The sequence below is a fragment of the Pyrgilauda ruficollis genome, unplaced genomic scaffold (assembly GCF_017590135.1).
Source record: "Pyrgilauda ruficollis isolate IOZ18807 unplaced genomic scaffold, ASM1759013v1 scaffold123, whole genome shotgun sequence".
NCBI classification, from domain to species: Eukaryota; Metazoa; Chordata; class Aves; order Passeriformes; family Passeridae; genus Pyrgilauda; species Pyrgilauda ruficollis.
Genome location: NW_024510655.1, coordinates 313,604 through 337,976, shown reverse-complemented (window position 1 = coordinate 337,976; position 24,373 = coordinate 313,604). Strand labels below are relative to the sequence as shown.

Sequence of the window (24,373 nt, the reverse complement as noted above, 5' to 3'; positions counted from 1 at the left end):
TTACATAAACCAAATGATTAATGGGGGAGTAAAAGGAAGTTTCCAACTTTCTCCGGAAAGTTCCTTTCAAAAGTCAGGGCTCATTTTCAAATCTCATTTGAGATGCTTTGGTCAGTAGTCACTGGTTTCTCCCTGGTGTGAGAAACGACTGCTCACTTTAAATTTTAAAAGTTTATTAAACCTTAACAAATACAACAAAGGACTGAATAAGGAAAAAGGGCAGTGAACCAGGAGTGTGTGACCATCTGCCCACAAAAATGGCTGCTCTGCTTTTTATACCCCAGGCAACCCTGGCTCCTCCCCAAGTTTGTCGATTAACTATTCTTCACCATCCAGGTCAGGTGTCACGCTGTGCCGTGCTAGCAACAAGCCTCCCCTATTGACAAATGCCCCAAGCAAGGGGCACATGTACCTGCCCTCCCTCTACATCTCCTGACCTAGGCTGATCAGTGGCAACAATACAGAGAGGGGAAAGGGGACTATGGGGAGAGCAGAGGACATCCAAAAAACAGATCACAATAATGTAACCACACATCAATAAAACTTCTCTTAACACACACACAGTATTCATCCCCTAATTGCGAGAGCCAGTCATCGTATTACTCATCCATAATACTGGCCAGTGACTCAGTACTGACAGCTGCAGGCAAGGGGGCATCACTCCATGCCCCCACCTCTACCCACTCACAATTCTCCCGCCCAGCGCACTGGGCACCCCAGGGTGCCACCACCCATTGCTTTTGGGGTGGAGTGGAGTGGGCAGTGGGAACAGCTGCCAGGGAGCAGCAGCCTGGGTTGGTGGAGGGGACAGGATGCTGTGCCAGGCACTCTGCTGTCTCCTGGCACCCAGATGGACCCCTGCCCTCACTTACTGGGAACCTCCAGTCTCTCTGCTTCAACACTAAAGCACTTTCCCCTCTATAAAATTATCATGACTCATCACCATTTCTACCAGATTTTTTTTCCCATCTTTCTATCAATCACATTCTCTGGAATAGCTTCCATATGTTTGCCTGATAGAGACAATAAAATCAATGATTCCTCAAATCCGTTTTGAAAAGTGGAATGGCACTTGCCGTGTCCCGGTCCCCTCCTTTCAAGGGCATTTTATCCTGTGGTTGCATAAGCAGGTGGATGACTAATGGTTGTTTAGTCTACAACACAGGAGTATGATCTAGTGCAAGCAATTTTTTCTTATAAGCAATTTGTTTCAAGATTTCTTCTACTTACTTCAGTTTGAAGGAGATTTTCTGGCTGACTGATTCCACATAAAGAAAAGTCTCAGCCAATGAATATCCTGAAGCTCTTTTGGAGAAACAGCACTGCAAAGGCTTCATCTGTCTTCTCAAAAACCTTTCAGATTTTTTCTAGGCATGAACCTCAGTGTTGTTGGACAATTAGCAGACAGAGATGGAGTTTATCTTGACTTTGCACCTCAGAGAAATTTTTCATCACATCCTTGTCCAGCTGCTGTGTGGCTCTCCCCCTGCCCACATTTGGCACCAGCTGGGCAGAGGGGCTGGGATTTCATCCCAACCTTTCTGCCCAGAAAGACACAACTGCTCACAACTGCCTGCTTCAGAACCTGCTCTGAGCCCTGTGAGAAACAGATGTTTCCTGCCCAGTTGGATCAGGGACAAAATTTGTTGCACAGGTCTGCTGTAGAGAAGCAAGTGCTCAGGCATGACTGAGCTTCAGAAAATTGTATCTGAAGTAGATATCTTTTTAGTAAGCATTTAATCAGTTTTTTATTACACTGCACCATGTATAGAAGAGGATGTCTTCTATAATTCGTGTTTTAATTCACTAATTATTTTACAAACATTGAGCATATTTCCAGTCCAAAGATCCAGCCCAAATTACTCTGTTTCCAGGACTATGCACTGACTTAATTCTATATCCATTTACATCAGTTTGATACATATTTTACATATAACATATAAGTCATATATCATTTATTTATCATAGATAACATATGTATAATCTTAACCATTTATTTACATACATGTATATCTTTAATCTGGATATTTTGGCTGCTTCCTCAGCCTGCTCTTCTGAACCTGACAATACCACAGGTGTCTTGTGAAGATTTTCTTCCCCTTTACTGTAACCCTGGTGGCATTTTCCCACTTAGAGATTTTTCAGAAAAAGAGATGTGAAAAAATGTATTCCATCATTCACATTCACACATTTTCTGTTGCTTCCACTGCACATCTCTAACATGGAGATGTACTTTCAGGCATGCTGAGTTTTCACTGCTTTAGTTTCCATTAATACTTACAAGGAAGTGAACACAGAAAGAAACCCCTAAACAACTAGATCTTACTGATGGAAAGGCATGGATTTGTAATGGAAAAAGGAATCTGATGTCTATTTTCTAGGCTGAAAGACAGGGAGCTACTCCTATTTTCACACACAGAGCCAGTGCTCCCAGCTGCTGTGTCTGAGCAGGGTCTAGCTTAGGTAGAAATGGAGTTTTGCTGAAAAGAAGCAGAAGTATCTTTTGTGTTTGGCTGCTGGACAGGTGTATGGTTCCTTCAAAGATGATCTGTGTCAACAAACTAGCCAGCCTACACAGAGTTATCTGCCTTGAGAAGGCTGAACAGCCAGCCTCAGCCTGGCCCTATAAATTATAAAGAATTTATTTATTTCCATATGAGCTGCACTGCCCCTCAGGTGTCCTCAGTAAATGGTCCACACAACAGTTGTGCAGTGATGGTGTGGAAGGTGTTTCCAACATGCCAGTGAAACAAGAAGAGTGTTCCTTTCCACTCTTCTGCTACCATGAAAGCCCCAGAAAGACACAAGTGAACTGCGGGCTGTGGTACAGAGTAATGAGGTTTGTGGAGAGCAGCTTTGCCCCTGCTCTCAGCGTTACAGTCTCTGTCTTATGGGCAGAGCAGCCTTTTGCAGTAGTTCTTTGAGCAGCTGCTATGAGCCAAGGTATCGCATTCAGGGAGCTTTCTGGATGGTGTAGCACATTGCTCCATATCCTGGCTGTGACTGAAGATGAGGAGCCATCACCTGTGTAGCCTGGAGAGATGCTGGACAGATGGAGCCAGCAGGAGAGATCCATCCTGGCAAAGCAGAGCTGCACGCAACCCCTGCAGGAGTACAGGCTCCAGCCAGGAGCTTCCAGGCAAGCTTTGCTCTCTTCGTGAAACTGGAAAGGCATGGAAGATCAACCTCACTGGCCCAGTAGATCTGAACAAACCTGGGGAGGCCTGGGGATGCAGGGATGGCATAGCTATGCTTGTATCCCAGTGTTCCCATGACTACTGCAACAGAAGGCAGAGGCCTCTCCTCAGAATCAGCCCCAGGTTCTTCACTGCCTGTCACCTGATCCCTACTGGCCCTTCCTGGTGCTCGGTGGAAACAAGGCATCCATCAGCTGGGAAAGCCCTCAACAATCAAGTGAGTCTCCTGTGGGAAAATCAATGGAATAGGCTCCCTTCACCATGCACTGAAGCAGCATATATGCAGCATGCTTCTTTCAGTGTATCACAAGAACTGTCAGAGAGGAAAAGGTTATATTTTAAACTCCTTGCAGAATCAGACCAATCCCAGCAGCCTTCCAGCCCTGTTAGATGCTTTGATGGAGACTCACTTTTGTCAAAGCTGTATCTCTGGCAGACACTCTCTCCTCAGAGAGGGCTGAAGGTAAATATGCAGACATGTTCCAACATCTCTGGATGCAACAAATACCAAAAATGTTTTGGAAAATCTGACTTGGATTAGTTAGAAGAGAGGCTGGCAGAGACAGACTGAATTCTAGCTGTTATTTTACAAATCCAACTTTCCTCTGAATGCAAACACTCCATTTAGCTGCACTAAATGCACACATTGTGCAAGTGATGGGTTATGTTGGCTTAAGGCAGTTTTATCACTTTGTAGTGAACAATTAATTTTTCTATAAATCTTGAAAAATAATTAATTGAATTAACGTACAACATTGTTTTAATACTGTCTTAGTATTTATGACTACAGACCTGAATGGAGGGAGTAGTTTTCTTGTTGATACTGATCTCCTAGATCAACTCATGTAAACTGTAGATTTTGAAATGGAAGAATATTCAGCCAAAGCTTTGTGAAGGATTTAGGCTGACATGAGAACTTTTACAGCTATATCTTGCTTGTTCAGAAATTAACAGAAACCTCTGCTCTCCTGATGTTGATAAGGGCAGTAGAACAGAACAGTATTTACTCTTATCAAGGACAGTGGAACACAACAGCACAGCTTTGGAGAAAAAAAAATAAAGGCAAACAGAAGTCAAGCAGGCAACAAATTGCAAGCAGGATGCCAGCTCAGCTCTGCAAGGCTGACAAAACAGAAGTTTGCGCAATATCGTTGTTTTGTGTTACTCAAAAGCAGGGGTCGAGGAACAGCCACCTAAAATGGACACCAGAAGTTGAAGATGGACCCCAAAGAACCATATCAGGACTTCTGATAAGAGGTGTGACTATGTAAAATAAAGCCAAGGAAGTGAGGATAGCTAATGAATATGTAATCAGTGTGCATGATAAAATCCCTGTTCACCCAACACTCATCCCACTGTGCCGCTCCTCCCGGCTAGCTGATGGCAAGAGGGGTGGGCAGCAGATCCCCCTGGAGCCCTGGTGAATCCCAGCTACAGTGATGGCGCAGCGTAAAACACAGAGCAGCACATTGGTCCTGGGGTAACTTTATTTGATGGTAAAACTTCCCTCTTCTGTGTCCTGGGACCCCGAACTGAGAGTAGACAGTGACTTATATGTGGGGGCAGGTCTCGGGGGAGGGTACAATCTTTGACAGATCAGGAGAATTGGGAGTAAAAAACCAGGTGGGGAATACAATGTTTAAACCAATAAAAATCCCAAGGGAGGAGAACAGTTTCAGTGAACTAATAAAGTTTGGAGAAATACAAAACTGACAGGGAAGTTTCTCGAAAGAAGGCAGGTTCAAAAAGAAACTAGCATCTAATAACAAAAAAGTGACGAAAGTTCTGGGAAAAGGCAGGAACAAAAAGGAAAACAGCATAAGGAAACTACCAAATTACAAATCAAACAATAAACCTACTAATAAAACAAAAAACACACCACAACACCACTGGAATGCAGGAGTGATTCCCCTGAGTGACCAGCATGCTGCAATAAAGAATGCCTGCTTCGAATACTCAAAACTGTGTTACAAAGTTTCTATCCAGACAATTTCAGTATCAGTGTGAAGTCAGCTGGCCCCTCCAGGGCCTCAGCAGCTCCATCCTCTTGGAGCCTTGGCCCAGAGTCGCACTGAGGACACTTGGCTGTACTGAACAACTCCAAAAGCACTGAGGACCCCCAGCCCTGACTGCCTGTACAGCCAGAGCCATCTGCTTCCCAGCCCTCACCTGTGCCCACAGGGTAGTTATTGCTACATTGGATGTTCAACATCTCAGTGTGTAATGCTGCATGACATTACCAACAGCACCACTTTTCTTCAGTGTCTTCCTGGAGAAAAATAGAAACGAACACTTTCTGGGAGCACTGCAAGAAAAAAAAGGACACAGGTCAGTAAAAAACACGTGGGGAGGAGGTGGTTTTAGAGCAAATGTTTCCGTTTTGTGGGCTCCTGTACTGCTGTTCTGCAGCACAGGCGCAGATGAGATAATAATGGAATTATCACAGAATCACTAAGGTTTGAAAAGCCCTCTGACATCATCAAGTCCAGTTGTTAACTCAGCACTACCTGGGCCACCACTGAACCACATCCCCCTGTGGAGGAATCCGTTCGGTGCCAGAGCTGGTGGTGCAGCTGCAGTGATAGCTGCAGCTTGAGCTCCCTGAAGGAGGCTGGGGAAGAGGCTGGGAAATGCCAACCCTGTGCATAACAAAGGGCACTGGACTTGTGGCCCAGCCAGGTGCTCAGACTCTGCAAGAGCTGAGGACTAAGAAGGAAGAGCCAAGACTTGCACAAGCTTGGACTGTGAGGGGATAAAAGCCCAGGAGTCCTTTGCTGGGCTGCTCCTTGGGGGCAGCTCAAGCTGTTTCTGTGTTACCGTGCCAGGAATAAAGGGCTTTATGGAACAAGACAGCTGAGACTCCCATGGGAAACCTGGGGGGGAACCAGTGAGGAAAGCTGCTCTGCCTGGGAGAGTGGGGAGTGCAGGGAGCCAAGCAGGGCACTCCTCAGCTCACCAGAGCTGCTGCTGCAAAGGGGCTTCAGTCCCAGCAGTTAAAGTCACTGCTGGTGGAAGAGGGACTGCCAGAGAATCTTGGGAATGGTCAGACTGGGAAGTTTCCTTAAAACCCAGCTGCCGCATACACACATTTTTTGAACACTTCCAGGAGTGGTAACTCCAGCACTGCCCTGGGCAGCCTGTTCCAATGCCTGACTACCATTTCAGTGAAGAAATTTCCCCTGATATCCAATCCAGTCCTCCCTTGCTAGAAACTTGAGGCCATTTCCTTTTATCCTGTCACTTGTTGCCGGAGAAAAGAGCCTGGCTGTACCCTCCTGTCAGGAGTAGCAGTCTCACCCGAGCCTCCTTTGCTCCAGGCTGACCCCCTCCATCTCCCTCAGCCACTCCTCAGGATCTTGTGCTGCAAACCCTTTTCCAGCTGTGTCACCCTTATCTAGAAACACTCCAGCACCTAATCCATGTGGACAACGTCAAGGACTGGGGATCAGCCACACCAGAGAGCCTAAAAGCAGCTTCCTGGATGGGAGAGCACAATGATTTACAGTCATGTGGCAGGAAATTTCCCTCTTTCTACCTCTGTTCAAACTAGCTCATCTAGTTTACATAATCCCTAAAAATGTAAACAGCAGTATTGATGTTTGTGCTTCTAGTGCCTGCACAAGTCCACATGTACCCCCTCTTCCTTCCTCTCTAGAGCTTGGCAGGCCAGGCAAGTTCAAAGGTATTAGAAGAGCTGGAATTATGCTTGGTGGTGTGCAAGAAGGGGCAGACATTACTTGGCATGGTACTATTTAATGGCTTTTATATGAAAAAGTATCTATGTGAAACAAAAGTTAAAAATATGTAATTAAAAAATTGTCTGATTAGGTTGGTGGGATGTAATACACATTGTAGGGGTCTGCCCAAGGGACAAACTACTTAAAAGCCAAGGTCCATTCAGAGCCAGGCTGAGAAGGCACAGCTGGAGACAGGCACCGCTTCCCAAGGCCGGGGCTCCCGGCTGAGGCTGGCCAGCGCCGCTCAGGCCTCCCTGGGAGCGCTCAGGTCCAGCACGTTCAGGAGCTGCCTTGTACCCAGGGATCACTTAGTGCACACTTCTGAAGAGGGATCTCAAAGAAAATCCCGATCCTCGTAGGGAGGCACAGTCAATGCAGCTGGTGTGGTTTACCTGAACTGCTGCTTGCTCCAAGACTTGTTCAAGGTAAAGACCACAGGGTGGCACCAGAAACCAGGGCACAGGTTAGGTTTGGGAAATACCTAGATCCTAAACGTCTAGGGTAAAGCCCTAACGAGCCTAAGGCGAGAGGCCCTGGGAATGCCACACGACTCCGGAAAGGGAGTGCTTCCACTTGGAGACGTTCCTAGAAAGGGGGAAGGCAGGAGCAGGTGGAGGACAGCCAGCGCGCAGAGCGCTGCCAGGCAGGCAGCGAGCTTGCTGTGGGACAGGCCGCTTGCTGCGGCCCTCGAGCGGGGACGGAGGGACAGCCGTGCTCAGAGGAGGCCACCCTATGGAGCCACGGCACCCCCGGCGCCGTCCCAAGCCCCGGCGGCACGGCTGCGCCCGCCGTGCCCTCACGGCCGGGGCGGGGCCCGGCGGGCGCCCACAGCGAGGCGGCGCCATCTGCCGGCGGGAGTGGGAGGCTGCGAGAGGCGCCGCCCGAGGGCGGGGGCTGGCGCCATGTTGTTTGTAGTCCCGACCTCGCGCAGAGGCGGCTTCCGCGCAGGCGCAGAGCGCTCCGTGCCGCGGCGGGCGGAGTGCGGAGCTACCGCGGTCCAGGTGAGTCCCGGGTCGGCCCCGCCGGGATCCCCCCCGCACCCGCGGGACCCCGCGGAACCGCTGCGGCTCCGAGACGCGCGGCTGCTCCTGCGCAGGAGGTGCCATGCGGCAGCGGCGGGCGGGCCAGGGTCAATGGCAGCCGCGCCCGCGGGCGCTGTGTCCCGCCGCGCCCCGGCCCCGGCGCCGGCGGGGGTGATTTCGCCGCGAGGGGGGTCGGTGCCGCCGCCGTCCCTCGGCGCCGCTGAGGGGGGCTCAGCGCAGCCCGGCTCTGCTGTGAGGCGCCGGCCGAGAGACCCGCTCCCCCCGCAGGAGTGGGAAATGATCCTCGTCACAGCGGGCTGCGCTGGGAGTGCGGGAAACGCCTCGGAAGTGCCCGAGGTTATTGCGGAGATGGTTTTTTCATGTAAATAATAACGGACTGGAGTGCGTCGGGCGTTCTGCTTTCTCTCATATAGCTTTTCGTGTTGGTCTTCAGATCTCAGAATTCTCGTTTGTATTATTTAGTTTGGACAACGCAGACTGGGTGTTTATCTTTAATTCGGCCCAGCCTTGTAGGGATATGAATGGGAAGGGAATAGCTTTGGAAGATTTTCTTTGGCTTGAAACATCGTGTCTCTTTTGTCTGTTTAATGAATGTTTTGTATTTAGTGTAAGTCACAAGTACTAATTAAAAACGTTGTCTCGAAATCAGAGGCTTCTGCTGCCGTAAAGAGCATCATTACAAAGGGCACTACCGAAGGTGGGGTATTACAAAACGAGCGAGGCCGTGCGCCCCGTCCCGGCTGCCCGGGCGCTGGCGGCTCGCGGCCCTGCCTCGCGGCCTGAGAGCCTGCGGTCTGCGCCGCGCTTTGGTGGCACGCAAGGAGGTTGGAGCCGGTGTGCCATCGTGTCGTGATAAAGTACATCACAGCAATTGCTGTGAGGTTGTGAACAGGAACTGTCTGATAAGCATCACGGCGTTACGACTGGGAAATCCAGAGAGTTTTTGTGTTTGAGTACTGAGGTGATGAGAAGATGGGGGTTACAAGTGGAGAAGAATGGAATACAAGTATGTAAGGCCGGATTGGACAGGGCTTGGAGCACACTGGTCTAGTGGAAGGTGTCCCTGCCCATGGCAGGGGGGGTTGGTTTTGGGTGAGCTTTAAGGTCCCTCCAAACCCAGGCCATTCTATGAAGAATCTGCTTCTGCTACATGTGTCAGGCATGCTTGTGAGCCTCCCATGTTCAGAGGACTCAGAGGCTCATTGCTTTAGCTTCTGCTTTGCCTTGTCTGTAAAAATTGTGTTCCAAATGATGGAGCCTGGCGAACCAGGTGCAGAAGCAGCAGCACATCAGTCTGTGGGAAAAAGCAGAAAGGTGATGTAGAGTGAGGGAGCTCAATTTAAAATTAACATGAAGGTTTTCTAGCACAATAATTTCCTTGGGCTAGGCGAGCAGAGCTTAGCAGATATCTCACTTAGTGAACTGGGGTAGAGTCCTGAAGAAGCAAAGTGATCAGTAGGATTAATCTGGATTATTGGCCACTGGACTGGGGATTGTTGAGGTGGCTCGAGATGGGCAATGACTGTTCCAATTTCAATTATTTGTTTGGGATTTTGAACCTTGCGTGGCACACAAAGCACCATGTCTTAGGGCAGCAGCTTCATGTGCCTTATATTTGCCTTGTATCAAGATATTTGCAAAGGTAGAAGCTGGAAATATTACACAATGAAAATTAAACAATATTATGCAATTAAAATTATACAACTGCTGGAAACAGCATTATTGAAACCTGTAACTATATTCCTAGCTACTCATTCTGCATCTGAGGTTGAAAATTAATTGAAATTAATAAATGTGTTTGATTTGAATTTTTCTGATCTCACCTTCAGAAACCCTCAAGTGCTCCCATTTGCAGGTCTTATTTCACAATGGTCATACACAGTCCTCAGTGTTTTCCATTGGAAAGTGTAGTGATACCTTTAGATTTCAGAAGTTTTATTACCTACAACATGTATTATGATTCCTTAAAGAATAATACTAGAATAATACATAATACTAGAAAATCTTTTAAGAGATACTTCTGAGACTTCTTTTTTAAACATTCCTCTCTTGTGTACTCAAGGTAAGCATTACAGCAAAGTAGTAACATACAGGTATTTCAGTAAGAAGCACAAAAAAATTATAATCATAGTATAGTTTAAGGATGAAAATAAAAACAGAAAGGAAAGCAATTCAGCTTTAAAGTTTTGGGGGGTTGGGTTTTTATGTGTAAGAAGAGACTAGGGGCTTTAATTTTTAATTACTTCATTTTCATTCTCACAAACAGTATCTTAGTTTCTTCCTGGAAAATGGCGAAGCCAAACCCGCAGTTCTGTTTCCATAGGCAGTGCTAACACCATAATTCTCCCTGAGCAGAGCTTACCTTGTGCTCATTGTGTCAGCTGTGTCTTGGATAAAAGTAAATATGTCTGTGCTGCCCATGTTGGGTGCTGTGCAGGGCTGGCTCAGGCTATTTAAGTCTGTGAATATTGTGGCCTGGTTTAACCTGTGATGGTTCCAGGAGCAGAGGAGCAGGTTGGTAGTTTCCCTGTGTGATGTAGAAGACAGTGTTCCTGATAGGTGTCTCAGCACTCCTCTGTGGTTTCATGTTTATGTGAATGTGTTTTGGGAGGAATAATAAAATCCTGTATTGCTTTTCTCTGGGAATTCTCAGTGTTCTGGCCAGTCCAGTCAGTTATTAAGCAGAGCAGTTGTGATTTGGTGCTGCTGTGACGGTTGTGATTTGGTTGGGTGACGGTGCCTACTACTGTGCAAAGCAGAATTGATGAGAGACTTAAATAACCTCACTTGGTTTTCAGTTCTGCTCTTGTAAATTCTGAATTATAAATGGAATTTGCTGGATTTTTAATGATCTTATTGATCACTCACCGTTTTCTGTCTGCTCATATCCCATTGTATGCTGTGACTGGTATAGCACCATTTGTTATGGTAATCCAGTGGGTGCTGTGGGAAGCATGGAAGGAACAGCTCTGTTTTCATTTAGCTCTTGTCCTTTCCAGACTTGGATGCATTTCTGTATTTACAATAGGCCTAGTTCCCCAAAGGGGTTTTCCTTATTTACATAACATAAAACTAGGAGAGGTTATACATGTAATGTTTATTTTTAAAGTAACCTTTACTGTTTGGTCATGTATAAACCAGACTCTCTTTGTAGTTAGCAGATGGACTAAAGATGTGAAGCTACACTATTTTTTCCCTCCACAAGAGCTGGAATTGTGGCTTTTACCTGTGTGTTTGAACAGAGAAGATAGGCAATCAGCTGCTTCCTTTTAATTTCTGCTTTGGTGATGAAGCTGTGTGTTACATCTTAAATTGATCAAAAGACTGGCTGCTGTTCAAAAGGGGTGGTCACATATTCTTGCTCTCTCTTGTACCATCTTCAGCATTTACTGGAGGTTTTCCTGATCCAGTTCAGTTTGCTGAATAATCAGAGTACTAATCTAGCCCCTCTGTGTCCTCATCTCCCCAGAAGATCAGCTTTTGCCAGGTAAGTAAGCTGAGTGAGTTCAAAAAAGGTTGTAATTGATTTTTGTCATGTAAGAACACTGTTCTTTTCTAACAGTGACCAAATAGAAAAGATCATAAGATCAGGATGTGTAATATAAACCTTTGCCTGATGACCCTCCTGTCTCTTGTCATTTGTAGGATATCAAGAGGTAGATGTTGTTTGCTTTTATTTAGTTCATGATGAATGCATTTTTCTTCTGTGAAGTAGCCTGTCTCCCATCCACTTAAATGTAAGGCACTGCCACATCCCAGGGGAGATTTTCCAGAGCACAAAATCACCTTGTAGGTGCTGACTACCTCTGTTTTGTTTTGAACTTGACAGCTGCTGGCTTCATTTCCTATCTCTTAGCTCTTGTATTGTTTGGACAGAGAAGAACTGATCTCAATTTGCCTTCTACATTCAGTTGATGATTTTACAGGTTTCTGTTCTATGTCACTGCAGCAATCTCTGTTTCCAGGCAGAAGAACCCTAGCCTGATTGATTATTTCTCATTTGTATTTTCAAACCTTGTTTCCTTTAAAAAAATATTTTCCTTTCCATTATGTCCTCTTGAAATGAAGGATCAGGCACTGCATCCAGGATTTAAGATGTAGCCATTCTATATGTTTATATGTTAGTTTTATTATTAATAATTTTCTAACATTATTTTTTCGTGCGTTGAATGACTTTGAACGGATGCTTCAATCAATCTGTTGTGACGCCAGCAAGATTTTCTGAATGTTAATGATCAGTTTGGAGCACACCACTCTATATGTGAAATAAGGACAATTTGTCTTCAGACTGGAACTTTATTTGTGCTGAATTTAATCTGTTGTTTTATTTCTCCATTATTACTCTCAGAGGGTTTTTCTGGAGATCTTCAGCCAGCCTTTCTTTTTGCTCTCAGAATAGCTTGTATCCTCAGGAGACTTTCACTGCTCCTTGCCCCTTTTTCCGGACTTGATGAATACAGTGTATAGTAGAGTGCTGCAAAAGGCTCCTTGCAGTCTCTCTCCCTGGGAAAATTGACCACTTATGCCCACCCTCTGTGGTCTGCTTTCAGCTCCATGTCAGTCCAGGCAGGGGCTTTCCCACTCAGGGTTTTTGAAGTTGTCTGGATGTTGACTGGGTGGCAGTTCTGCCTGCTGTGTGCGCTGCCCAGGGAGAGGCTCTGCAGTCCTGCGCCCCCGACACTCCTGCTGGCCCAGAGAGCCCAGTCTGCAAACAGCTCGGACTGAAAATGAGCCCAACAAATTACAAATTAGTCCTGATTTAGTGGTGTTGCACTGGCAGTATACACATGCGGGGGTTTAATTAGTATCAGTTTAGTCAGGTAAGTGCATATCTGTGCTTGCTGCTGCTGATTGAAACTGCGACCTGATGGGCTGAACTGCAGTCTGGACTGGGGCCGTATGTCTGTGCATGCACTTCCTATTTCAAATGGTCCCATTTGATGCTGTAGTTAGATTAGCACAGTTTGGTGTATGAATTACACCTAGGTCCTAATTCAGTTGATTTTGTGTCTGTGTCTGGGATGGTTTCGCTGTGCTGAGGCAGATAAACAGTCTGACCCTGGGTTAGCCTTCGGAATTCCTTAAACAAAGACAGTGATTAAGGAAGGGGTTTAGTGCATTTATGTAAATTAGTAAAGATCTAGTAATACTTTTTATCCTATATATGGACTTTATTTATAAGCATCATAAATACTTTAACTGGAAATTCACAAATTTTGCTACTGATACCCTTATAGTGTGTTCTAGAATTATTTAGCGTCTGTTTGCATTTAAGTTTTCTAAATACAAAGGACATAGGTCTTTAATGAAATTTCTGTTCTCTGAATTGATTTTTCAGATCTGTTCTTGAAAATTTGCCTGGATTCTCCAGTACTGTTGTCACACATGTAGTTTTCTGCTGAGAGATTTTTTGGACTGTTGTTATGTGGTAACTGAAGTTAGATGTTTGTGTTTTTAACAGTTCCTTTTGGCTGTGGTAGTTTTGAAATTTATTACTTAGCCAATAAAATCTGGGGGAATGGGTTCAGGTTGTGAAGGTTATTTCTACCTTTCTGTAGGCAGAAAGAAAAACTTGATTTGTGTAAGCGTGTAGTTTTATGACTCAGATTGGAAAAGGAGGGCTTGTGTCCAGATGGCAGAAGATGTGACTTGGGGAGTGGTTTAAGTCTGCTTTTCTGTTCTGCCAGCTCACATGCTGTGTGGTTTGTCTCTGCCTTGGTGGAGAACTAATGCAACAGTGCTGGGAGTCTTGGGCAAGGAACGGATGCTCAGTTGACAAAGAAGTGTTTTTAATCATTGTATAAGAGCTCTACATTTGCTATTTTGCTTATGTAGTTTGTTCTGATACAGTTTTCCAGAAAGAAATGGCCCTTGTTACAAATTAAACTTCTTTTTTCCTTTAGTTTGGATGAAAAGGTTATCAAATACATATCATATGGCTACCAGGAAAGCCAGGGAAGATTTTTTTTTCTCATTTTACAATGCATTTGGGCTTTATCCATTGGCTGACCTAAAGAAAGACACAGAGTTTGGTGAAAATCTTCATGTGGATTAACTCAGCCACAGAATAAAACTATTCTTTCTTGACATTTTTAAAGTAGTTAATTGGAAACATTCATTATTGAAAAAAAAATCAGTGAGTTTTTTTTATTACTTCTAGCAGTAGGTGGATGGAACACTCAGCAGGTATTCCTGGTATTCATGTTTATTGAACAGTCTGTGAGGTCACCGATCAGTGAGTGGCCTCTCTGCTCCATCCCCACACAGGGGAGCGTGGTCACAGTGCCTGTGGGGGTCCGGGACTGCTTTGGGGTTGAGAGCAGAGCTGTGGGACCGCAGGGCTGCTGGCTCACAGTGAGGACATTGCTTTAAGAGGAGGGATATTATTCAGCATTTTAAACTGTGCAGTGCCTATATCATGGCACCACTGTAGCTGCTGCTTTGGTGTTGTAAGAAACACAAGGAAGGGGTTGCTTAGAAGACTGTCCATCAGGATGTCTCCTTGGTGAGTCCTTGGCTTGTCTTTCTTAGCCTGTGGTGCTGGGCCGTAGCCTAGGTTGTGTCCCTGGCCATAATATGACTTGGTAGTGTTGGGCACCATGCTAATTCATGCTGCTGTGCCATAGAACTGAATTATTGTAACTGAAGAGTTGGCATAATCTAGGGCTCTCAGCTGACATTTTTCAGTTACTGACCTGTCATTGTCAAGATTTCAGCACAAATGTCTAAGTTGCAAAAGGGCTGGACTTTTCCAGCAGATACAGAAGCACAGAGGGGGCTGTAGCTTTGTTTGTAGAAAAGAGCTAATGGAGTAGTTCAGGTCATCTCTGCTTAAGTGTAATTTTCTTTTTTCCCCACTGCTGCACTGAAAAAAAAGCAAGGCCTCCACCGCAGAGAGGAGCAGCAACATGGGCTGTGTGCTGTAGAGATCCAAGTGTACCCCAGCCTGGGGATGTTGCCATATGGGGGGCAGTCTTGACATAAGAGAGTAAAGGTTTAAAGTATTTTTTTGGCCTCACTGAGCAGAAACATTGCCCAGGTATTCAATACCTTTGGACACTTAATTTCTGTATTTGTAAGTGTTCTAAATAGACTTGGAGCTCGTGACTATCCTGCCCCTGGACTCAGTTGTGGGGTTGACCACATGAGGCAGGAGCCAGAGACAAGTTGCCTGTGATTTCAAGGGATCACAAAGTTTTTCTAAGCTTCTACTAAAATGCCCCAAACAACTCAAAGTATTTCCCGCTGCCAGCCAAGCTTCAGGAAGCACCTCCGTGTGTGCGAGTTCTGCTGCTCTCCAAAAGCTTTTTCTCTGATCTCTTCAGCAGCAGTTCAAATCTTAGAAAATAGAAAACATGATCATTTCTCCTGTTTCCACCATGCAGAAGAGTTACTGATGTGGAATTGTGAAGTGTGATGCTTGCAGTTGGAGAAGCTTTTAAAAATTTAACTTAAGGCCAGGTTGATTTTTGTTGTCCTGGTGTTTGAATATGTGCTTGTCTGGATGTATTGCGTGTGGTCAGAGGGTCTGTGACCAGACTCTTTTGTCACAGTAATTGCTGACTAATTTCTTTGTGGCTGTGCTCCAAGGGAAGGAGCCATCTCAGGTCTGTGATGGTTACTCAGAGGTGTTACTGTTAATTGCCTTAAAAGTAGCTGACAGTTCTGCAGCACTCCCTGTCATTCAGCCAGGGTACCAGTTCTCACCCCAGACCTGCGGGGAAGTTAAAAACCTTTGCCGAGCTGATTTCCCTGGGGACCATCCTGGTTCTTCTGAAATTCTGTGGTGGCATTCTGGGAAGCATAGAGGTGGAAGTGCAGGAATAAAAAATGCTGTCATACTTGCTTCCCACCCCCGCCCTGGCCCAAGCCTTACTTTCTGATATATCTATACTTTGGTAGTAAATGGAAGTTTTTTTATAATTTAGTGTTTTAATTGTTGGACTGAATGATCTTAGAGGTCTTTTCCAGTCTTAAGGTCATACCACCTTTCTGGTCCCTCTCTGGCCTGAAAGAACAAAGTAGTAACAAAGACTTCTTGTGCCTTTCTTAACCAAATGTTTTTTACTGGTTTTGGTTTGTTTGTTTGGTTGGTTTCCTGTTGATGTTGAGTATGTCTTCATTAATACTTTGTAAATGCATAGGAATGTTGGCAACAGTTTCCAACTGTTTCCAACAGTTTCCAAATTTTAGGTAGTTTGACAGTCCTGTATCCAGGTATTTGAGCAGTTCTTGAGATCTGGGAAACAACAGTGTCAACACCAGAGCTGCCTGGTCATGTGTACTCCAGAAGCTTCACAAGAATAATGAATCCATCAAGCCCTTTGGAGAGTGATTGAGCTTACACTGGGAGAAATGGCTTTTGATGTGACATTTGGTAGTAATTGCCTAAATGAAGTGTTTTCAAAGGGAATTCTAGGCCACTATAATTATATGTATGCTACACTCACACCAGTATAAAAATGTCTTTAAAACTATTTGCAGAGCTTACCAGTTGGTTTCTCTGGAGGGGGGTCCTGTGCCTGTTCCACGTGAATGCATTCCATTTCTGGCAGTGGTTTTAGGTGTTAGAAAATTATATTTCCTTACTGAACATTGTTTTCCTTGGCAGTACAGTGACTTCTAGAAACATTTAAGAAGTCTGTTACTTCCCCTTTATTTTTATTATTAGCTGTGATGTCCTGAAGGGAGCAGAATTTCTGCAAGAATTCCAGCATCAGCAGTGAAGAGCGGATGAGAGTGTGCAGTTCTGGGAGGCAGTGCAGAAGCAGCTTTTGGGAAGGGACAGTGAGATGAGTGCTTGTGTCACTTGGGGCTGAGCTTTGGGAAGTGTCCTCAAGAGCTCATCTGATCCAAGGAAAAAACTTTCCTCTTCTTTTTTCCTTGTTTAAAACCATGTTTTGTTGAGGTTGCAAAACAAGCCCAAGACAGCCTTCAAATGTCAGCTTTGGAAATTGTGCTGCATAGGATTTCTCAGACAGATGGAGGAGACATTCACTGAGCATTATATTATCTTTTTTTGTCAGTAGTAGAAGAGTAATGTAGGTTTTTCCTTGGGCCTTACAAATGATAACTGCTTTTTCCCCTCTTTACTTTGTTTTATTTTTCTTTAACAAAGACAGGAGTTTCTTAACAATAAAAGTAATAAAACAGACAGAGAAGCCTGTGCTCTCTTTCAAAAAAGGAAGAAATAAGAAATAGGATCAAGTCCCTTGTATGGTATAGTAAGCTTTGAAGAAATTCACAGTAGAATAGAAATGTGAATTTAAAACTGTGTATAAATGCAGGAGAAATACTGTCAGTACTTCATTTTCATAAAATAAGAACTGTTTAGGCACATATTACTCAGCCATTTAGGGAAGTTTCCAGAACATGAATCTCTCTGCTTTCTCTCATTGGTAGGTAGTAGTTGTTGGGGAAAAAAATTGGAATGGCTTGAAACACACTGCACCAGAAAGCTTAATTTGTTACCTGAGCATTAATTGTGTGAACTGAGAAGTGTTGTAATGCAGATGTCTTGCTTTCCAATAGTTTTATTCACTGATGTGATATATTAATGTTTTCTCAGGTCTCTAGTTTTCAACTGATCAGGTCTATGGACTGATTATAAATATGGCACTTATGCTGCTATTTTTATCCTGTCTCTGTGTTAAAATAAACTGCTTATGCAGAAGCCATCATCAATCACCTAGTTGGCCTAAAAATGACTTAAGCAAATACAGTCTTTGTATTCAGTAGGAAAAGCTCACAGAGTTTAAATCCTGATCTTTAAACATTTCATTTAGTGAAGTCTGAAGTATTTTTATCCTATTCTTAATCACTAGACTCAAATTTTCTTTTGTGTTTTTTAAGAAAACACCAAGGTTTCTGAGCAGCAGTGATTCCAGGGTCTGGGACCTCGGCTTTCAAGACTGGCACTTACCTTTCCATCCATCAAGGGACTTGTTCTGTGCCCTTGGTCTCTGTTTCCCTGCAGCAGGGTTCAGTAATCTGTGTGGCTCAGAGGTACAGGGCAAGCCAGGTTGTGGGGAGCAGAGGCGCCTTCCTCCCAGTGTCTTCTGGTGCCTCTGAACTCCTGTGTGCAGTTGCAGTAGGAGGGGGATTTCTTTCTCTTGTCTGGCCAAACAGACAAAGCCTGCAGTGGTTTCTGAGCAGCTGTTAGAAAGTTCCATCCTTATTTTACTGGCATTCCTGCATACTCCTAACTTTTAAGAGATGAACAGTCACATCTTAACAATGACAGCTACTGCTTCTTCCTCTGAGCACCGGCATTAACACATCACCCCCGGTCTGGGAAGAAGCTTGGTTGAGCGGTGCAGTGCTGTCTCTCTCATGCAGTGGCTAGATGAAGAGCCATGACTTTTATTACTGCTGATTGCATAGTAGAAGGTAGAAAACAGCTTTCAATCAGTGATGGGTGAGGGTTCTATTTTCCTCCAAACTGGCTGCAGAGGCATTGCAGGAGAAGTAGCCTTGGAGCTTTTACCTCTTTCTTGGTTTCTCCCCTGACTATGTCTTCATTTGGAGGAAAATCAAAACATTTAATCTGTAGCTGAGGTGCATATTTATCAGGAGTGTATCAGGTGTCACTGTATTGGGCTGCAGTGGAAATTGTTGGTCCCTTCATTAAATGCTAAGTAATTTCATGCTGACTCAAAAGATACCAAGAGAAACAAGACTACTTAATCCCAATGTGTGGTTTGGTGAAGGAATTGTGGAAAAAAATTTGTGTTCCTGTGCTAAACAGGAGGTTCAGATAGATCAAAGAAACTGATCTCTGACTTCACTGTATTGAGTAATATTGACATAAGAAGCATTGCCTGAAGGATCCAAGAAGACCAAGAGTACAGCCTAGAAAGAGATCATGATGAACTTACTCAACTAAACCAGATCAAGCCATTCTTTTGAAAAGAAATGAATGCCTGCACCTGTGGTGATTCCCTCGGCACCCTTCATTTCGTAAAAGCTCTTGGACAAGGAGAGGAGTGTAGAATTTCTCTGCAGTGGATGGACACTTTTCCTCTTTGCAGCTCCTAGTGTAGCTCATAAACGAATGGAGCGAATGTACATAAAAGGGCTAATTAAAAAAAAAAAATTGTAGTCAGCTTGAGGTCAAGAGAGAAGTGTATGAGCATTAGATTTAAAATTATGTAATAAAATATTTTTAATGAAATTCCCAAATCTGGAAGTGGTGGGGGAAGCAGGGCATTATGTCAAAGGTTGCATAAACATTTATGAAGGTTTGTGGCAGCATTAAGGCACACTTCCAAAGAGAAACTGACATATCTCCCTGAGGAAGTCCTATAAAGCAGTAAAATCATATGAATAATCAACACTGGAGCTCATTATCAGCATAATCTGGCAAACTCTTGAGTATAAGAGAACTAGAAAAGAGAGAGAGAGAGAGAGAGGTGATGAGAGAGCAAAGGCATGGAATTAGAAGAGAGGAGGAGACATTAAATGGTTTAGGACTTTGCACCTCAGAAGGAAGCCACTGGGAGGGCAAAGGAAAGTAATAAAGCTTTATGAAAGGGTGACTGGTGCAGGAGGTGAGCGAATAATAACTGGCATTTCTGAGACCATGAGGACTATTGGGACATCCAATAAAAATATAGCTATAAATCAGACAGATGGAAGATCTATTTTATACAATGTTTTCACAATATTAACCATTGCCAGAGGGTGATGTGGAAGCCAAAAGCACAGAGAAGTCAAAGTTAGAAAAAGAAGCTGAAGACAGGTGACATTGATTTGTATCAATAAGCTTACATTATCATAGTTAGCTCTGAGGAAACATGAAAAAAATCCTGTGGCACTAAGTGATAGAGTAGCATTTTAAATTAATCAGTGAAGTAATGCAGCTGGACAACAGCCCCCACTGTATGTGTACAGTGAGGAGCTCTGAATTGCTTTTCCAGTCAGAGGCAGAACTGGGGTTTATAATAAGCAGCTCTATCAAAATATCTCATTGTTTAGAAAAGCAAATTGAGGCTTAGGTGCTTGTGGAAAAATAATAGTGATCAAACTAGGAAACAGTGGTGTGTAAGCTCACAGTGCAGCTGTGTTGTGAGTGCTGCATGAGTTCTAGTTCCATCGCTCTCAAAGACCCGGTGAAACTGGGAGAGATTCTGAAAAGGGTGATGTGAATGATCAAAGGTGTGTAATGAATTCCTTGTAAAGAATGATAAATAGATCAAAGCTCTTCAGTTTCAAAAAGATGCCTTTGAAGAGGATATGATGGAAGTACAGTCTTAGCAGCATGGCATGTATGTGAACCCATTATTCACTGTCTCTTTTGATAAAAAAACTAAGACCACCAAATGGAAATAGTGGGTTGCAGGCTCAAAACAAAGTAAGATATTTCTAAAATGGGAGCAGAACCTCCTCCTTTCTCTTTGGCATCAAATGTTTAATCTGTTGGAACAATTCCCTGGATTTAAGCTGATTTATACTGCAGTTAACACTTCATCAGAATGCTGTTCATGGGGCTTTGTAAGCTTAGCTCTAGAGCTCTGTGCACAAGAGAAATCCTTTCAAACGGTGGAGTAGGTATATGCAGCCTGGCAGGCTAAAATGGCCCCTCTGATCAATTTTCATTGGGAAAATCAGTACAACTTCTCAACAAAATATTGTAATAGAAATACCTGGTCAAGTCAAGAAATACCAAAGTCAAATACAGTTCCTGCAGCTCAGGACATGCAGCCTTGCCTTGCGTCTGGTGTTTTCAGGTTGGGATTGGAGTATTAAAATGTCTGTGACAGCAAGACCTAATATACCCGCTTTGTCTGACCATTAGCTGGGATGGTGGCACTTTTTTGTGCTGTGGTGGTAGTTCCAGCTGCTTCTACTACAGAAATAATACGACATTAAAATACCAACCAGTAGCAATAGCGTTGTTTTCCGATTGCTCCACAGGAGTTAGAAAAGCAGGTGGTTTTGGATTAGTGGAAACTGGATATGGCTTCAGTGTACAGGTACTATTGATTTATTAAAAAAAATATGGGTATTGATCTAGTACCAATATCCCACTGTGACGGACAAAAACTCTCTAACAGTTTAAAGTTAGAACGTGTATGTTTATTGTGACGCTGGGCAGCATGTGGGATAACTCCCAAATACACACATCAATTTACAAGTGATTACAGAGTCCTTTTATCTACACAAGTATTGAATACCCAAAATACAAATACATATTCACAACTCTGGTACATCCCATTCCCTGCTTCGTATGCTAATTAGTTCAAAAGCTATTAAGCATGCGTAGTTTGTTCCTTGAAATGGGTCGGTGGTCCCCTTCATGGGGAGGGGTCCCAAAATGAGGAAGTAAATGAAGTCTTCCTCATTCTGCCCTTTCTACCTTTTCAATGCAAATATGACAAATGAACCCTTGGTAGAACTCCCATTCCCTGTCTTCAATTGGTTTCAGAACAGAGGAGGCCCCCAATTGTCTCATGTTCCTAAAAGCTATTTGTCAGTTTCTATATTCTTCATTACAAACCCAGCTAACTGAGCATTGTGTTGACAAGCAATCAATTATTAGTTAACCACTAACTCCTAACTTCATCAAGGCCTACCCATTTATTTTAATTAATTCCAGTAAAGCTTATCTCTAACTAAAATCTTAGCTCCTCTAAAATCTCTAAATTCCTTAAAGTTTATGTCTCACTATTTATTTGTGGTTTGTCACCTGTGCTTTGTTTTGTTTGCATATTTATTGGCAGAATTAATTTCTTGCAGTTTTAGGCCGATTTAGCACCTTGCTAAACATTTATTTAGTGAATTGTAAAGACAAACTTCACTAACTTAAACTCATGAACTACTCAAGTGACCTGTGCTTTTGAGTTGTGTTTAACCTCTGCTCCTGACCTGCAGAAGGGCATCTAGTCACAGAAGCATGTCATTATTTCCAGTTCATTAAATAAAAGCTATGACCTTGATTTGCAAATCCTTGAGATATTTGGAGTTTGAAAGAGTAGGGAGTGGAGTGGTGCAGTCTTCTGGTATTGCTGAGCTAACCCCTCATGGTAGCTTGTGTTAGCATGTTGTCCCAAGGACCTTATGTCTCCTTGGGGACACCTTGCTCCTGAGCAGGGCACGGCTGTGCCCAAGACTCAATCTGACTCTTGAGGTGCTGAGGAAATGTTCAGCGGTAAGGTGAGTTACTATCATTTTACTTTTAAAGTGTTATTGTTCCAGAGTAATTGTATTACTGAGGTTTCATGGATAACTAAATCCTGTGCTCCGTGGGTGCTTTCAGACCTCTCCACTAGTCAGCTAAAGCTCATTAGCTGAAATTGCTGTGGATGAGGATCAAAAGAGTACCCATGCTTTGGTTCCCTCATGGTGGCTTAAACAAATGTGATACTCTTTACAATTGGGTTTGGCACCTGATTGTACCACAACTCACCTGACTAATACTGTTTTTCTTACATCTGCCATTACGTCTGTATGGCTGCCTTTCTTCAGAAGATTTTAAATATTTTCTGAGGATTTTTTTAGAAACCCCAACTATAACACTGCAATACTGGACATGGGGTATGTAATACAGCTGCCATTTTCCAAAAGGATATGGCAATGAAGCTTGGAAAGGGAGGGAAAAAAGAGTAATGTTGGAGTAAATAAATTCAATACAGAAGTAACTAGGGCTTTAATTTTATGTCTGAGATGTCTGCATCAGCTTAAATTCTGCTTAAAGGTTAATATGGGAGAAATGTGCAAGTAATATTACGGAAAGGAAATACTACACCAAGTAAAAGTATTTGATATTTTCTCTCCAGGTGAGTGTTGGCAAGCCAGCCTGTCTTTAGAGAATGTTTTGTCAGGCTTTTTTATGGTTGAGGCTGATGTTCTTATCCTTGCTATTTGCCAAGAGCATTGGAAAGTTCCTTCTCTGGACAGCATGTGTGGGCAATGGGAGTTGTGACCACTCGGAGCTGTTTCAATGGTCTGTCAGAAAGAGTTTTTGATAAAGACTTCAGAGTGTGTTACTTTATATTGCATATTTTGGGGGATTTTTGTAATAGCAGGGTGAAAGAGTATTCTGTATATAATAGGTCAAGCTCTTGATAATTCTTGTGACTCAAGGAAGGCATCACAAATTTCATGGGTGAGGCTGTCTTACTGTTTTTCTGCAGCACAAAGTGTGAGAATAAATAACTTCTGTGTTCACAAGGAGCAGCACTGTTTCAGTGCACTGGGGAAGAAGCTTCTACAGGACTCAGGAGAGACAGATGCTGCCTGAAGTACAGATGGATGTACAAGCAAAGGGGAATTACTGTCAGGTGCTCTTCTTTTGCCATATCCTAGACATTTGCTCTTGAACTGAATCAGACTGGATGATACACTACTCATCTTGCACAGTTCTTCACATGTTCTTTTCCTGGAAAGTACTGAACATTTTTCAGAGTTGGCAATCAATTTAATATTAAGCCTGTTATTTTGATATATTAACATCTGCCCTGAAAAATTTACCAGGAAATTAATTTCTGCTCCAACTATGCCTTTAATGTGAAGTATCTGAGTTGACTCCTTATTCATTATAAAAAGTTTTAGAAAGGGAATTTTTAAATTCTTCTGATGTGTTCATTTTCATTTTTCTTTTTATTCTGTGATATTTTCAGGTTAAAAATCTCATTGATTATACCACTTGCAGCAAAGGAAATTCCCATTGGATAAAAGGAAACTACTTTTGCAATGAGAATGGTATGTAATGCTAGAATCTACATCCTTAGAGATTTGAAAATGTGTAAGGCCCTGAACAACTGGATCCAGCTTTGAAATTACTCTTGCTTGGAGGGTAATTGCTCCTCCAGAAACCTCTTCCAGCCTCCATGGTTCTGCAATTGCATCCAGGTCCCATAAACAGAAACCTTGCCATGTTCCTGCTGTGCTGTCCTTACCTGCAAAAGAGGCTGTGAGCAGGCTTCTGTGAAACTTCCTCTTAATTCTTAATTGAGGAACTAGTTTTAGACTTTGGTGTAGTTAGCTTTTTCCTTCACTGTTGCTTTGGTGTGGTACATCCTCATCTCATGCCGATTTCTAGGGAATGAAATCGGGAGCTGCTCTGCTGTAACCAGTCTTTCTAAACACGGAGGGGTTAAACGTGAAACCTACGTGATGGTCCACCTTTATTCAGGACTAGAGTATTAGAACTACATAGATTGTATTGAGATCTTCAATTTGTTTTGAAACAAGTAAAATCTGTGTGGTTTAACATCTTCAGGGGTCTGTTTACAATAACTGCGTGTCCTAGTTGGCAGTTGCCCTTGGGATCATGGATTTCCATCATAAGATATGTGATGTGAAACTGTCTTAAGCTTGTGAATGTTTGTTATATCCCAAATGTACCAAACTGCATTTCACTTAAAAGGAACCGCCTTAACTTGCACTGTTTCTT

At 43.5% G+C, this 24,373-nt stretch overlaps 1 protein-coding gene across 5 annotated transcripts in view; it reads left to right on the top strand.

Annotated features, from left to right (window-relative positions):
* The first annotated feature begins 7,809 nt into the window (after positions 1-7,809).
* NDRG3 (NDRG family member 3) overlaps positions 7,810-24,373 on the top strand; it is a 61,285-nt gene continuing 44,721 nt past the window's right edge. For 3 of the 5 annotated variants that reach the window (XM_041490468.1, XM_041490467.1, XM_041490464.1), the window contains exon 1: positions 7,810-7,935. The gene's annotated coding sequence lies outside the window, so the exon portion shown is untranslated. Of the gene's footprint in view, positions 7,936-23,597; positions 23,680-24,373 lie in introns of all 5 variants that reach the window. The other 2 variants (XM_041490465.1, XM_041490471.1) reach the window with 2 other exon arrangements.